A 16398-nucleotide genomic window follows, 5' to 3' on the forward strand; every position below is an offset into this window, starting at 1 on the left:
ATTCCTGCGGCCAGCTGCTTTCTCACCTCAGGTGGCAGATGTGTTTGTGGTGAACTTAAGGATGCCAGCCCCAGGGGTGGTGAGCCCTGTGGTTCAGCATCCATCCATCTAATACAATTGCTGCTTTTGGGGGGTTTTGCCTTCAGTAAAATTTCTTCATTTGCCGTAGAGGTGGAATAGCCATTGTTTAATGATTAAAGCAGCCAAATGATGGTCTGGGAAACAGGGGCCTATCCTTGCCACTGCTGCAGGGCTCTACATTTTCCTGATGATATTATTATTTAAGCCAAATCTTCTCTAGGCAATCACTGTTTTCATGTTTGTGAAATAAGACCTGTGGTAATGCAAGATACTCAGAGGTGGAGTTGGTATGATGAGAGCTGTGCTTTGAATCTATGAAGTTCTATATAATGTCCAGTGCTTTGAAAATAGGTCACAGGCATCACAAAATCATTATTTATCTTTTTTTCCCCTAACCTGTCTCCAGTTCATGGTCTATAAAATGGGAGTAATAACCATGTCTCACATCTAATGTAGGAGAAAAATAACACAAAATTAGAGAAATTATACATTTGATGCAGTGATGAATGTCCATAGGGAAATGAGTAATTCCTTTAGGATAGTACAGTTTCAATAGCATGTACAAATAAAGTCTTGAATTATACCTTGAATAACAGGAAGAAAACAGAATTCTGGTCTTGTGTTTGTTAAATTAACACCGTCTTCTCTGCATGGAATAACATAAAGACCTTGTGGCTGAACAGTGTGCAATCATGTAATCAGAGATCATGTATTAAAATCTGATAAACAGATAAGCATCTGGAGGCAAATCAAAGTTGCCCAGATCTTTAGTTCTATTGTTTTCCCAAATCCAGTGTCAGAAATCCACTAAAGTGTTAAATATTTTATTTCAATAGACTGCCTGAAAGATTATTTATCAGAAGAACAATATAAAGAACATCACGAGCTGTTTTGTGTGTCCGTCTCCCCATACTCCCTCCCTGCCTGTTGCCTTATACATGTCGTAAATCCTCTACATTGTTGCTCTCTAAGGAACTGTGCAACTGGTTCATTGTTCGTTTGTCAGTTTGCATATGCAAATGGCACAGCGCCATACATTTCAGCAGCAGAAAAAGCTGTTTCTATAATCAGGAAAACTAGCAATTAATGAGGTGGGAGTACGAGCAGATATTGCTATAGGCAGGAACAGCAGGCTTTTGTGCCGTTCCTCCATGACTTTCTGTGTCTCCGCCTGGGTTTTAAAACTGTTACGTAGTCGAGACAGCTCCTGGTCGTTGTCTTTCCAGTCAGTTCTGCCTTCCAAGGGCTCAGCACTATGTAAACAAGCAATTGAAAACTCATTCCCTCTGAGAATGAATTTGAAGGTGAGGAGACTCGATTAGAAAAAACTGACGTAACTGAATTGCTTTTAGAAATGTCGTTTCCTCAGCAGTGTGTTGCTCCCTGGGCTGCCTTACCACTGAAGGTGGGAAAATAAGAAACTGCAACAATTGAGGCAAACAACGACCAGAGATGAGCATGTGTGTGAGGGCTAGGAGACCCTGCCTGGAGCGACTGTGGACAGGAGATGCTTCATTCTGGACATTTGCTTTGCCATATCTTCTGTGTATACTTCCACATAACCCCTGTATTTATCTAGTAGCACTCTACTCTGGTATAAACTGACATATTTTACAAATGGTTTGGATTGTAGCATGGTATTTAAAAGGAAACACAGATGTTAGAGAGTAATTCAGAGAGGAAATGAAAAGAGGAAGAGCATCTGGAGACTTGAGTCTGGGCTGGAGCTCTGGTTGTTGGTTGATTTAGTACTCTGGGGTCTTTGCAATCAGATCTCTCCTTTCTGCTTTTAAGTAGGTGCTCCGAAGTATTCCCCAGCATACCTGACTTTGTTCTGGGTACGGGACTGTGCACTGTGCGAGTTTGAGGCTCTGGATAAAGCACAGACAGAGGAATTACTTTGATACCAACTCCAGTTGCAATAGTCACAGCCACAAGTTTTAGATCCCTTTCAGATCTTATCAACCTTCTAGTAACACTGGTGTCCACAAACAGTTGTCTGTTTTAGGAAAACTTTGGCAAAGGACAATCACCCAAAGAGAAGAGATTCTGGGGACTCTACCTAAGGGTTTTGTGTTTCAGTCACTGCCCTGAGTCCAGGTAAAGCTAGCAAGCCCACTTCTTTCATAGGTTTAATAGACAGGCATGTGAGCATCTGCACAACAAACTGTTACACCACCTGTGGCGATGATAAATATTTTATACTGTGCAGAATTTGTGTCTTGGTTACAATTGCTTGCATGTTTCTGTTGTGCTTGTGTCTGTTTGCTGAGTTTGTGCAGATGGTATCTGTGCATCTGAACAGGCTTGACAGAAAATTCTTGTGTTATTCATCTTCTCTCAGGCTGAGGAATAGAGAGTTCAGGAACAGTTTTATGTTGGAAATGTAGTGGTGCAATGTTATCATAATTCCCTGGTATTTGTTGGGAGAGGTGTTTCCTTAACATCCCCACAGCCCTCTACTTGCTCTCCCTCAACCTCTCTTTGTCCTCAATGAAATGTGAGATTTAGTGAATTCTAAGGCATATACAAAGCCAGTCTCTTTACTCAGTTAATTTTATTATTTAAATAAATATTTTTATATTTTGTACCGTTCTGTTGACTTTGTCAATGCATAGCCCTGGAAATACTGAGTGATTTATCTTTTACTATTAGGGATGTAGTTTATGTCTCCTAATAAGTAATATAGCTGTTATCTGTGTTTAATGTAGAAATTTCTTTCTTTCCTTGAGCTTTGGTGCTGTATATTATATGCTATCTAAATCTAGTCAGACTTAAAAGCATCATACAAGACATTGGATGGAGATCAACCTTAGGGTCAGTTCTTTGTTGTCTTTGGAGTTTGCCTGGAACAGTGTGAAGGAAAAAGTAGAATCAGTGAGATGAGGAAATGCAGGTTTTTTTTCTGCAGACTTTTTTTCCAATTTATATTTAAACTTACCAAAAAGAAAATTCTAAAGACAAAAATTCATGTTTTCTTTCTTTTTTTTTTGAGATATTTCTTCCTTCCATTTTATTTTTTGTTGGGGGAATATTTTGTTCTGCTCTGGGGTATTGACCATTTTAATCCTCTAAACATGATATTCAAGCCTCCTGGATGTTTCTGCCAGTGCAGCTAATTCAGGCTCCTAGGACTGCAGTGAGAGAAAAGTATGAGAATACATACAACACTTGTGGGGGCCAAAGGTATTAAAGGGTTCAGAGCCGGGTGGGTCCACTGAGGGCTATTAAACATAATGGCCCAGATGCGACTGTGGTGTTGGTGGAGATGGGGACTCTAAACACAAACTCTTTGGTTAGATCAGAAGATTTTGTAGTGTTATATATATGGCTTTGGAAATATTTTTATTTAGTGTGTGTCTGTTTTCTAGATAACTAAATCATGTATGAGTGTTGCAAGTCTATCAGGGAAAATGTACCCTTTACGTAGCTTCCTTTAAATAATATAACATATAGGAAAGTATAATAGATTCAGCTCTAGGCAGGCTACACAATACTTGTTTTTGAGGCACTTGTTCTGTTCTTTTTGGAAATCCAGTGGAATATTATCAACATGAATAGGATTGAACCATAAATGCTTAAAACTATCAAAGCTAAATATGTGCAATTTAGCTAGCCACAAATTACATACAGTAATGAAAATACCACCAGCAGAACTTGTAAAGGAGTGTACATATGGGTTATGGTGAGCTTCAGCATTTAGAGGAAAAATGATGAAAAGAAAGAAGAAAAGCAAGCTGCTTATGGAAATCATTTTCTGGCTATCCTGGGTCATAAATAATCTGTGCCAAAATGCACAAAAAGCACTAAAAATATTTCTTCAATGCAGGTTTGACTGTTCTAGTATTTAAGTTTGCACAACTGCACAACTGCTGTGTGTGTAAGTTGCCTAATTTTTTAAATTGTTGTTATCCCTTCTGGTGTAATGAAGTCTCTATAGCTAGGACACAGAAAAGTTTGCAGCCTTGAACCTTTTACAGAGTTAAAAATAAACTTCATACATAAAAAAAAATCTTAATTTCTTTTTAAAACCAAATGACACCATTGTTGATTTTAAGTGAACGGGAACTTGTAGGTTGTTTTTACCCCACATTCATTGTCTTTTAAAGATAATGCAAGTTTTGATGGTGCCTTTATGCTCCATCATTCTCTTCATATTGTGAAAAATGCTTTCATGTTTCTGATAGGGAAACGATAATTTGCAATCTTGAAGAGATTGTCACATAAAGGAGACCGCATGTACTGAGCTGCATATGCTGCACAGATGAGGTAATGTCTGTGGTGCACACTTGAGATTAACCTGTTTGAAGCACAGAATACCATTTTAATGATGAACTAAAAACCAAAGGGGGGGTGTGTGTGTGAACATATTACTTTGGGCAAAAAGGTTAAGAAGGTTAAACGTGAAAGAAAAACACCATGCTGCAGAAATGAGCTGGAGAATTAATGCATTGTCAGAGGAAGTTTGGAGGAAAAAAAAGTATCTTCCCAAGATGACATATGACTTAATGAGGGGCTGAAGAAATGTAGTGGAGGTGTAGAGGGAAAATAGATAAAAATAATTCCTGTTTCCTCTTACCATCAGACTTCCAGGTGTTACATGTTTTCTTTGCCTCTTGAGTCTAATAAAAGACTTGTGGGAGTCAACGAAAATATTTTTGCCTCTGTATTCTATTTTCCCCAATAATAGATATTCTGAGAAAAAAAAGGAAACACCATGATAGTCTGAAAGCCATTCCTTTAGATGACATAGATTGCAAATTATTTTCTTCAGGACAAGCAGTGCAATCTTGGGTCATAGTTCAGCTTTTAAACCAGTTTTGATCAATTTTCACAAAACCAAGGCTTTAAGAAAAGTATTGCCAGACAGCTTCAAAATCTACTTACTATTGCAAGTGATATGTTGAAACATAACTTTTTGAAAATAATTGAGATATCATCAGTCCATATACTACCTGAAATAAACTGTTTTATATACAAAGAGGGGGAAGAGCATGTTTCATAAACTACTACACTGAAGCTTTAGAAATGCAGCACAGTATTGAATATCTAGATAGATTTAGTAATTGATGAGACTTTGTAGCCTTATGATTGAGAGATTTTTCATTTTCCAGATGTTAGGAATTTTAGCCTCTGTTGTGCAAAGAAAGTTCTTGCTTTAATTATTATATTTCTTTTAAACTGAAATTGTAAGCTGCTTCGCTAACATGCTGCATTTATCGTGACAGTCGTAAGAGTACGCCTTCAAAAATGGATTTTGTGTAATTGCAAAAGTGGATAATAACAAATGTCAGCAAAACTTCAATTGTTTGTTGATGTCCCATTGCCATTAGTTACAATAATATACATTATATTTACAGGACAATTATATGAATATAGAAGTCCTTAGATAATTTTTTTATAATTGTAGAATCTAATTTTTGATAAACAAGTGGAAGTAACACCTATAATTAAACAACTGTACATAATGTTCATTAAACAACTGTACATAATGTTAATGGTTTTATGCCAGCCAGCAAGAATCTTTCCCCTGGGAAGGCAGCCAGAATACCAGCAGAAGCATGATGAAGGTCAGTGGACTTTAATTCAAGGATTAATGACATGAAGTGTGTCAGGGGGGGTTTAGGCTGGATATCAGGGAAAGGTTCTTCCACTGGACGGTGGTTGGGCACTGGAACAGCTCCCCAGGGAAGTGGTCACAGCACCAAGCCTGACAGAGTTCAAAGAAACATTTGGACAATATTCTCAGTCACACGGTGTGACTCTTGGGGATGGTTCTGTGCAGGGCCAGGAGTTGAACTCGATGATCCTGGTGGATCCCTTCCAACTCAGCAGATTCTATGATTCTTTGTTGCTTCGATTGAAACTGCAGCTGCAAGTGGTGATTTCAGTCAGTGCACCTTCCTGTACTGCACCTAGAGGAGTGGAGGGAGGAGTGGATTTGCTTCATATTACATATATTTCCTGGATTTGCTTCATATTACACTGTGGAACAGGGATTGGTGTCCTTGGTCTCACAGGCCCGGCACCACCAGCAACGCAGCGGCTGCGCCGTGTTCACTCAAACCACGGAGCGAAGGCTGCCGTGCCATGCCATGCCCATGGGGCTCTCCACACAAAACTGCTACACTTTTGTTGTGCTTAGCCTGTGCAGTGAGCCTGAAGCTTCTGGAAAGTGTTGGATCCACTGTAAATGTGCAATAAATTTAGCACTTGGAAGTATTTTGGGCTTACTGTGGGTGTGTGAATCAGCTGTGCATTGTTAATGTTAAATTGTGCAGCCTGTTAATGGCACATCTGAAGCTTCCAGGCAGTGTCTGACCCATGGTGTGTAAATGTGCAGTCAGAATCACAGGTGGGGTTGGCTTGGGAGGGACCTTTGAAGACCAGCCAGTCCAACCCTGATGTCTTGGGCAGGGTCACCTTTCACCAGGACCAGGCTGCTCAGAGTCCCCTCTGGCCTGGCTTCAACCATTTCCAGGGATGGGGGACCCTCAACTTCTCTGGACAACACGTTCACCTCCCTCACTGTAAAAAATTTATTTTTTATTCCTAATCTAAATGTTCCCTCTTTAGATTAAAGCCATCACCCTTGGCCCTATCACAGTTGATCTGGACAAAAACTTCAGGAAATGCTTTTCATTTCCAAATGACAAGTAGCTGGAAAAGGGGCCTTGTTTGGGAAAATCTGGGCTAAGGCAGTCTAGTGCAGATTGCTGCAGAGCTGGTCAGTGCCTTCTGACAATCAGGGAGACTTCAGCCTTGTCTTAGGTTTGTTGTTCCTTTAAGAGGGTTGTGTAATGCCAGAAAAAAATTCAAAAAGTGGGTTTTTTTCATTATGGCTTTGCACTGTCTTCCCATAAGCTGTGTATGAGGCAGTGATGGAGTGGAGAATGTGGAGCTTCTGGAGACAAAGTATTTTGGGGAAACAGGTACAGGTGTGCATCCAAGAAAGCAAAGTGTGCTCTGCCTGTTTCAATGAATCAGCTGAAGAATGGATTTTTTTTTCTTTTTTTTAAATCTCATTGGAAATAATTTTGCTTTCTAGTCTTGAACTTGGAGGCTATTTTTAATTTTAAGAGGATTTCTCTCTTGATGAGGTGATAACCTAAAACGGCACAGGAGGGTCTAACTCAGCTCTGTTTTACAGTCAAGCCTAGTAATACAAAAAGGAAGCTTGAAAAGAAATTGTTAACTTTACACATCCAAAGTTGTTCACTTTTCTGCATGTGTATTTATGGTTTTGAACATTACACTACAACTTACATGCCAAAGAAATACTTGGATCCCATGCAGTCCTCCAACTGCTTATCTATATCCAGAATGTCGCTGTATATGTAGAAATACACATATTGCATAAAAACCATCTTGGAGAAGAAGCAAGGAAAAACTGCCCAGCAAAGGACAGGAGGGGATCTGAGGATGGACTCCTAAAAACAATGAAGAAAATCATCGAATCATAGAATTGTTTAGGTTGGAAAAGACCTTTTAGATCATTGAGTCCAACCATTAACCCAGCACTGCTAAGTCCACCGCTAAACCATGTCCATAAGTGCCACATCTACATGTCTTTAAATACCTCCAGGGATGGGGAGTTGTAAAAGACTGAACTGTTAAGTGATAATGGCTCAAAACATTCCCCTATTTGTGGAGTGTGTAAGGGTGCTTTGTTGAGATGGAGGTGAGCTTTTGGGCATATAATAGCTACACCTCTGATCTGGTAAAACAGAGGGTGAAAGAATGAGGGCTTTGAGCAAGATAGGAGATGGATCCTGTGGAGACAGATTGTGCCTCTCCTCATGCTAAATTGTCCTCCCTTGCACAAACCACTGGGTTGTGGGGCTGCCCCTTCCTGCCCCTGGGGAAATACTGGGACACTGGCTGTGGCCTGGGGTACTCATCTCTGCTGATGGGCCGTAACAGACTCCACGGCCGGCCGCTGATGCAATGGGCAGCTGTGCTGTCTTAGAAGGTGTCAAGGGCTCCAAGCATCCCATCATCAACACTATTGCATCAAGCTCCCCGCTGGAGGAGGTACCTGGGCATTCCCACCTGAACCTGAGTGGATATAATCTCAGCAGATGGTGTGTTCCAGAGATTTTTCCCCACCACTTCTTCAGGACTTCCTCCTCCACCCAATGGATCTGCTCTGTGACCAGGACTACAAGCAGCCAAATCTTGTTGTGGGGCCTGTGGGTGATGAGATCTTCACTCTGTTCCTGTCTCTCTTCCTTTATTCTGTGCTTCACGCTCTTGTCCCCTCTCTCTTTTCCCTTGCACATGTCCTTGGATGATGTTGTTGCACTTTCATGTGGCAATGCTTTTATGTTGTTATATTACTATAGAAAATAATAACCAAAATGGCTACACACCTGCTTTCCTTTGCAACCAAACTGTTCTACAACAAATCCTATGTAGGTATGTTCACAGACACAGATCACTCAGGGTCGTTTCACTCTAATCTGCCCAAAGGGATCTATTAACAAGAACCTGGGTTACCCTCACCTTCTGTGGTGGGATGTAACAGGACTCCATCAATGCCCTGGGCAGCCTGTTCCAATGCTTGATAACCCTGTTGGTGAAGATTTTCTTCCTATTAGCCAATATATAAACTGCCCCTGGTGCAACTTCAGGCCATTTCCTCTTGTCCTATCACGTATTACTTGGGAATAGAGACCAACTCCCACATTTTAAGTTGAAGTACCTCAGGAGAACCATGACTAGCACCTGCAGGACTTGTCCCAGTTGTTTATAGAATTTTTCATCTGCCTCTTCAGCCTGGTTGGCAGGTCTGTAACAGACCCCATCATGATACCTGCCAGGTTCTTAATCATAAAGACAATGCCAGTGGTACCATCATTAAGCTCCAGTCAAAACTGCCCCTAATATACAGGGCTTCCCCACTTTCTCTCCGTCCTTCCATATCCATCCTGAAGAGTTTGTACCCCTCCATTGCAGCTCTCCAGTTGTGTGAGCCATCCCACCACTTCTGTCATGGCAAATATGTCATGCTCCTGTGCGTTGCACTGGTGCAGATAGATTTGCACTGGTCACAAGGTTGAAGCCTGAACAAAAGCCAGAGGGCAGAAGGAATGTCACCACGTTGGGAAATATGCACTCACAGCTAATACTGTTGCTGCAGATGGATTTTTCAGGCACAATAGCTGGTAGCTGTCCCAGAACCAGCACAATTGGTACTTCTGCCCTACAAGCAGCTGATTGTGGGTGTTGAAATTGCTGCCTTAAAATCAAGTCAGGCCATGAACACCCCTTTTCTTTGTCCTTACTGTTTCTGTCTCGAGTGACTTCCAGGGCATCTTTAGTAACATTTCCCAGGCACATCCACCAAAGGTATCTACTTTTTTCATTTTGTTACCACAACAGCTGCATATTTCCCCGTTTGCAGCCCCCACCCTTGCCCTGAGGACATGATAGTAGGCTGTGAACTTCTGGAGTCAAGGATCAGTCCTTTAACTGCCATAAAAAGTAAAAAAAAATCAATCTCAATGAACCTTGGCATATTTTTCTAATTGATGTGAATGAGATGAAAGGGATAGCTGACTTCTGTGACCTCTGGAGGATAATTGTGTATCATGTGTTGCATGAATAAAGAGGTGTGCCATAGCTGCAAAAATGGGAATTGACACCATTCTGCTCTTTAACAACATCCACTGGTGTGTGACATCCAAGAACATTAACAGCTGTCACCCTTCATTTCTCTTCTGCTCACCTCCCACATACTTTGTTCATTTGCATGATGAAACTTGGTGAGTGAAAGAGTTTTATGCTTACAATTACTGAGATTCTTGTTCCAACTTATTTTCATAAATGCAACTGTAATTATTAGTCTGCTGGTACTCTTTCCATCTTCACCAGAGCAAGACAGCAGGAAAGTCAGCAGAACATCTGGGCAGGTTCTTCTATATCTTGCTGTATTGGAACTTGGAGGAGGAGTCCCTTGACATAGGTCCACATTACAGGTAAGATACTTATCAAAGGAATAGGTTCTTCAGTGGTGCAAACTGACACGTACATTGTTAGGACTAAAATTGCTCTCCCAGCTTTTTTTTCCAATAAAATTATTTTGAGTTGATTTTGTGGTATTTCTTTCTCGGTCAAAAATGAGTAATATTGAAAAGGTTTTGAGAAAAATTGCTTCATATTAGACATTTGTGAAAGAAACACTGCATTAAAGCTTTTGTGTCTGGCTGTAAACCAAGCTTCTGTTATGTCTTACTTCCCATGCAAGGTTTCAGAGCAACTAAAGCTGAAGAGCATCATCTTACTACACCATTTCAGTCAACTTAGAGTTGAAATGGTCATGCTTGTGTTTTAAATTATGTATTTAAGCATCTTTTGGAATTGAGAAGGTCTAACACAGACAGAGTGAGCTTGCTTTCCCTTCCCTTGGTTAGGATGGAGAGTTCTCCTGTTGCATTGAGAAGCTGCACGGTACTAATTACACTGTAGGAAAACTAGCACATACTCTGTGTGTGTGCTGGAGCTGGATTTGTTCTGCTCTCATCTGGTCTGTGGGAATTTATTTAACAGTTGAAAGGATGTTTGAGCTGGCTGTTAAGTACTACAGGAGCATTAGGCAAATGGGACTGAAGATTCTGTTCAGGAGAAGGTCTGCTCAAACATCTGTCTTGATAACTAATTATACTCAATATAGTTATAGTCAGTAAACCTTTTGGTGAGAAGTTTGACTCTCCTTTTAAAGCTGCAGTTATGCTGTAAAGCTTTTAGTACAAGAACAGTCATACTTCTTACGCTGGTACAAAGCAGAATAACTTCAATAAGCATCCTAAGGAAATACTGGGACGTGGGCTAACAACATAAGTACTTTTACCAAGATGTATCTAGATCCATGGTAACAAAGATTGGAAATACGAGTTTATGCTGGCACTGTTAAAACAGCAACACCTTTTAGTTTCACAGGGACTAATTTGTGTGAGTCATGGATGATGAAAAGGTTATGCTTGAAGAACCTGGTTCAATAACTATTGAATTTAGATGCAGACTTTTCTGGGCTTTGGATCAAGTTATAATTTCCAACTCAAGTTATTTGTAAGTTAGAAAATATTTCAAATGCCTCTGGATTTCTTTTGATGTGTTGAACGTGTTCCAAAGTGAATAATGGTTTGAAGGAATAACATGTGCTTGACAGAGGGAACTTCAGAAATAGTACAACTTGCTTTTTACCACGGTAAATCTTTGCTATAGGGAAGTCATAGCTAAAGCCAGACCTGATTGTGACTGCACAGGGGGCAGTGCAAAGGAAGTTGATGAGACCATTTTCTATTACTCAGATTAAAAACCAGACCAGTGCACTCCAGGCTGTGAATTAGTTTGGAAGGTAACATTTTGATTTGTGGAATAAACAAGAAGGGGCTAAAGCAGTTATTGTGAGCAGCTTGCTTGAAAACCACATTAAGCTACACAGGAGGTCTGTTTAAAATTACTTCGTTTAGCAAAAAAGCAACAATTACAATTAGAAACAGTTTGGCTGTTAACATCTAAAACTAATTTCCTAGCTGAGACTTCATGGAAATATCTGTATGATATGAAAGACCTAAACCCAAACATTGGTCAAAAAATCCTGAGAATATCTGGAAATATGTTTGTATGTGATCCTTGCCTGGTTTCTCTGAACTATCTAAACTTTTCCACCTTTTATTTTCAGGAGAAACTGTGAAATGTAGCCCTCTGGTTATGCTTGGTTGTGAAATTAGATTTCTAGGAGCTGGCAAGTCCGCTAGCTCTCTTATGAAAACTCTCTTCTTTAGTTGCTCCATGTAATGAGAGAATGTACGTTTGGAAACATAACAACAGTTTTTCCAACCGCTCCTTTCTCCCAGACACAGCCTCTGTATTTATGTGGGCTCTGGCTGCAAAAGCTACGCCTGCCCGGGTGCCCACAAGGTCCAGCAAGCACAATTCTCTCTGAGCAGGGTTTCAGCAGGGTTTCTGTTCTACTCACAGCTTGTGTAACTCATTTACTCCCTGACTTTGGTTACTCTGATCCTATTATGTCCCAGCTGCATTCTTTACACTGTCTGCCTATAAAGCACAGATTAATTTAAGCTGATAATTTTGATCTATAAAGCATTTAACAGCATAATGCTTGGCTGTTTGCAGATCATCTTCAGCCATCACTTTCTGGGTATCTGTGTATGTTTCCCACCCTCTTGCACAAAATTAGAGATCTATACTCCTCCTTACCAGGGTGCAACCTGCTTTGTTTCTCACCTGTTTGAAAAAGCTTATTTTTTAGTGTTAATATGTAAAGGAATTTGACTAGTAACAACAGTTCTGTAACTTCTTTCTCCTCTTCTGTGAAGCCATGTTTGTCAAGAATCCAACAAATGCTGTTTCAGTAATAATCTTGGCAGTAAATGCACAGCTGCTCAGTGGTAATGTAGGGCACTGTGCCTTTGGAGAGGGTCTGGATAATGAGCCCTGTTCACCAGCACAAGAAAATATATGACAGTGATGCCATGAAGATTTTTTGCCTTTTCTTTTGTACCCCTGTTACACCTTTTCTACAACTTCTGTATTCTTAGTGCTTTTTGCCTACATTCTTGGACTTATTTGCCAAGCTAAGAGACTAAACATTTTAGAAGCTTCGTAGCTAGGGATCAGTGTGCCCCAGACCCCAAGGTCCTCTCCAGAACACATTCTGTGAACCAAGATAGAACCATCCAGGGGAAGGTTCCTTGGGGAGGGGGGCTCACTTGAGCCTCTCATTGGGGAATCTTTGATAGATATGCTAATTAGTAAGACCTATAATGTTATACCCAATCTTTTGGGGTGTGCATTGGGGTGCATTCCACCTGGATGTGGTGTACCTAAGGATCCTTAAAATAAATACCAAGGTAAAATCCCATTTCCCCTTCTATTTGACTCTTGATTTTAAGACCAGGAAAAGGCATCAACAGCAGCTCATCTCTGGATGGTTTTAAGTACAGAACCCCATTTTGGGAAAGCATTTTGTATTTAAAACATTTGTATTCCAATTCTTCAGAATAACCATACATTTAAAACGTGAGCCTTCAACTGCAATGGATATTATCAGACTGAGTGACTTCTAGGATATGAGTTGTGACCTGCTCTTCCACTGCAGCATCATGTAATGAATTGATGAGAGACACTTGATGCACCTTCCCCAAGAGGGCAAGTTAGAGCCCTGCTTGATAACTTAAAGGCTGAACTGAGGGTTCAAAGCAAACCCCCAATACTTGAGAAGGAAGAGCTGCTCCATAGTGGACCTTAACAGAATGAGAGTGTTTTCACACCCATCTTCTCATCTGAAGAGCCTGTTCCTTTTATCAGCTCTCCCTTGCCCAAATGTGCCCATGAAAACAATCGTGTTAGGCCAGACAACTCAGCACTCTGAATGGAGCCACAAGGTGTGCTTGTGGGGACTGTGTCTGATGAAGAGGCTGAGTTAGAACGGTGGGAGATACAGGCTACACAGTGCTTGAGGAAATGTTTCTGTCAGAAGAATATCCCATCCAAACAAAGTGTTTCCACAGACTGGTTTGGGTCACAGAAAAAGCTTATTTTGATGATGGAAATGTTTCACGTGGCCATCTTCCTGCTCAGTCTTTTCTGTATTAGCATACTATCATATGATACAAGCCCAGCAGTTTAATTATGTTTTACAGGGTTATCTCCTTGAAGCTTTTACTGCCTTGCTTTCAAATATGCTGTGGGGTTGGTTTTTTTTTTTTTTTTGTTTTGGGTGGGTTTTTTTGTTTGTTTGTTTTTTAGGGTTGCTATTGTCTACTTTCTAGGCTGATCAGTTCTCTCTGATTTGTTCCACTGCTCTACTTCCAATCCTACATCATAGCACTTCTCCCATTATTTCAGGTGAGAAGGGAACTATTGTAAAATGCTTTTATGGTGTTGTCAACATAATATTTTATGCCTTTCCTTTTGCATTATAATCTTTATGGTCTGAGATTTTTCTCTGCTCCCATATGGGATTGTCCTCCCTGACCCCAGAGCAGATGCAGATGATACCAAACCCAGGGAGTATGTTCTCTGTAGCTTCTTTGTGTTTTGTTTCTCATTCTCAGCTTTATTTATTTACTAGCCTCAGTACTGTCTCTTCCTTGCTGCTTTAGAAAAGGTTTTTTGGTTTGTGCTCTCCTCTTACCCAAAATCCTTGTTACCACAATCTGTGGAACCCCACTAATGACAGGCCTCCACTCCAGTCTGACGTCACCCCATTCACTGTAACCCTTTGTGCCCAACCCATGAGCCAGTTGCTCACTCCCCACATGATGTGTTTATCCACATGTGAGCTGGACATCTTGTGCAGAAGGACACTGTGAGAGACAGCATGGAAAGCTTTACTGAAATCCAAAAAAAGATCACATCAACTGGCTCCCCTTGATCAGCTAGGTGGGTTACCTTGTCACAAAAGGAAATCACATCTGATTAGCAGGACTTTCCCCTCATGAAGCCATGCTGGCTGTGACCAGTGACTGTATTGTACAGAAAGCACGTTTTTCTCCCTCCAGACCAGGACCTCCAAAAGCACCATTGTACTGCTGGGTCCAGTTTCAAGGTCACAAATGCACTCAGCTTTCTCCCTTCCAACTGACTCAGTGCCATCCCACTCTCCTGCATCCTGGGGTGAAAGAGCAGCCCAGCACAGTGATGCGGCAGCTTGTGGCATGTGAAACACAACTTGCAAACTTCTGCTCCAGAGCACTTCACAGTGTTATCAGATCAAATACTGTAATTCCTTCCACACAGATCTTTGCTGACTGAAGCAGCAGAGCAGTACTAAGCAGCCCAGCATGCATGTCACTGCTTAACTAAAGGCAGATTCTCTCCATTCTACCCTATGAAGAGATGATCATCGTTGCACAGTACGACTTGATATTTTAACACCTTAAATACAAAGTCTTTGGTGCAGCTGATGTACCAATAAATTTCTATCTAAGACTTACTTCGGAACTAAGAGAAAAGAGTAAAGCCCTTCAAGGCATAAAATATTTAGTTTTGTTATGCAATTCCACAGTGTGAAGGAAGATAGGGCCCTGACCCAGAGTGTAAAGTTCAGTTTAGCCTGGTTAAAGTAGGCACTAATCAATCAGACCTACTTGGCAGAAAGGATTCTTATGCATCACTCAAATCCAAGGTGCTGGGATAAACAGGCACATCTCAGGAACACAGGACTTTCTCCTAACCAGAATCAAACATGACCCCGTTATCCTCAGGTGGTGGAAGACAAACTAGAATTGTTGTCAGCCCAGCAACTGGAGCCAGCCCTTCTCTCTGCCCTGGTACGACACATGCACTCTAGACATTATAGCAACTGAGATATCCTCATAACAAAATAGCTTTATGCATCCACTTAAAAATACATAAAATGGAAAAGAAAGCAGAGTGCTTTGGCCTTGGGCAAGGTGAAATACCAGAAATGCAATGAGTTAAATTACCTTCCAGGCTTGTGTGGAAGTGCTAAACGTCTTCAAAACAGAAGGTTCTTACACAAACACCATTTATTCCAACAGGACATACATTGCTAAATAAAACGAGTCACTACGAATGAATCAGATCAAGTTGGAACAAAGTAGAAGCTTTTTATAAGCTCAAAGCATATTGGGCAATAACTAAAATGCCTACAAATATTAAGAGCACTGGGTAAGAATGAATTTATGCCGCCTTGCAACAAGTATTTTTTGTATCTTAATACCTATGGCCAAATAATTATTTTATTTGATTATCACTAATGGAGATGAGACAAGAAGCTGTGAAAAGGGAATATGATGAGAAAAGCTAAGATCATGATATTATTTACTTTGGGAAAAAAGAAAAGCAGTATAGTTGCAGTTATAGCAACAACCAGAGCCAAGCATTAGCTGTGCTCATTTTGAAACTGCATTTCGTGCAAACAGCAATTATGATAATTATTTTTTATTAGATGGTAAACGAATGGCTAAGAAATTCTCAAAACAGAAATTCAAGAAGCACCATTTTACCTTTTTTTTTTTTTAAATTAGGCATTACAGAAAATGGAATAGGCCATTCTGCCTTGCTCAAAGCATTTTGATAATTTTGTTAAATAAGAGAGGGAATATTCAATTTAATATGTGCAAAAGCTAATATTTACATTGTTCAGTACATAGAGGCAGGATCACATTAAGAGAAACTGGAAGAGAATAAACTGTTCTTAGGGTCCACTGTAGACAGAACAAATATTAATGAGCTTAAAGCATAGTAATGTAGTCAGGTAAGATTTTAGAAAAAAATCTTCATAATGATAGAGCTAGTGAGGCATGGGAAGAGATAGCACAG

At 40.4% G+C, this 16398-nt stretch overlaps 1 long non-coding RNA gene across 1 annotated transcript in view; it reads right to left on the bottom strand.

Moving 5' to 3' along the window:
* The window catches only part of LOC108448484, a 9977-nt gene extending 4214 nt beyond the window's left edge, over positions 1-5763 (bottom strand). The window contains exon 1 of the long non-coding RNA XR_001864379.1: positions 4661-5763. This is a non-coding gene — a long non-coding RNA (uncharacterized LOC108448484). The remainder of the gene's footprint in view (positions 1-4660) is intronic.
* Positions 5764-16398: the final 10635 nt, after the last annotated feature.

The sequence above is a fragment of the Corvus brachyrhynchos genome, unplaced genomic scaffold (assembly GCF_000691975.1).
Source record: "Corvus brachyrhynchos isolate BGI_N302 unplaced genomic scaffold, ASM69197v1 scaffold167, whole genome shotgun sequence".
In the NCBI taxonomy this organism is placed as follows: domain Eukaryota; kingdom Metazoa; phylum Chordata; class Aves; order Passeriformes; family Corvidae; genus Corvus; species Corvus brachyrhynchos.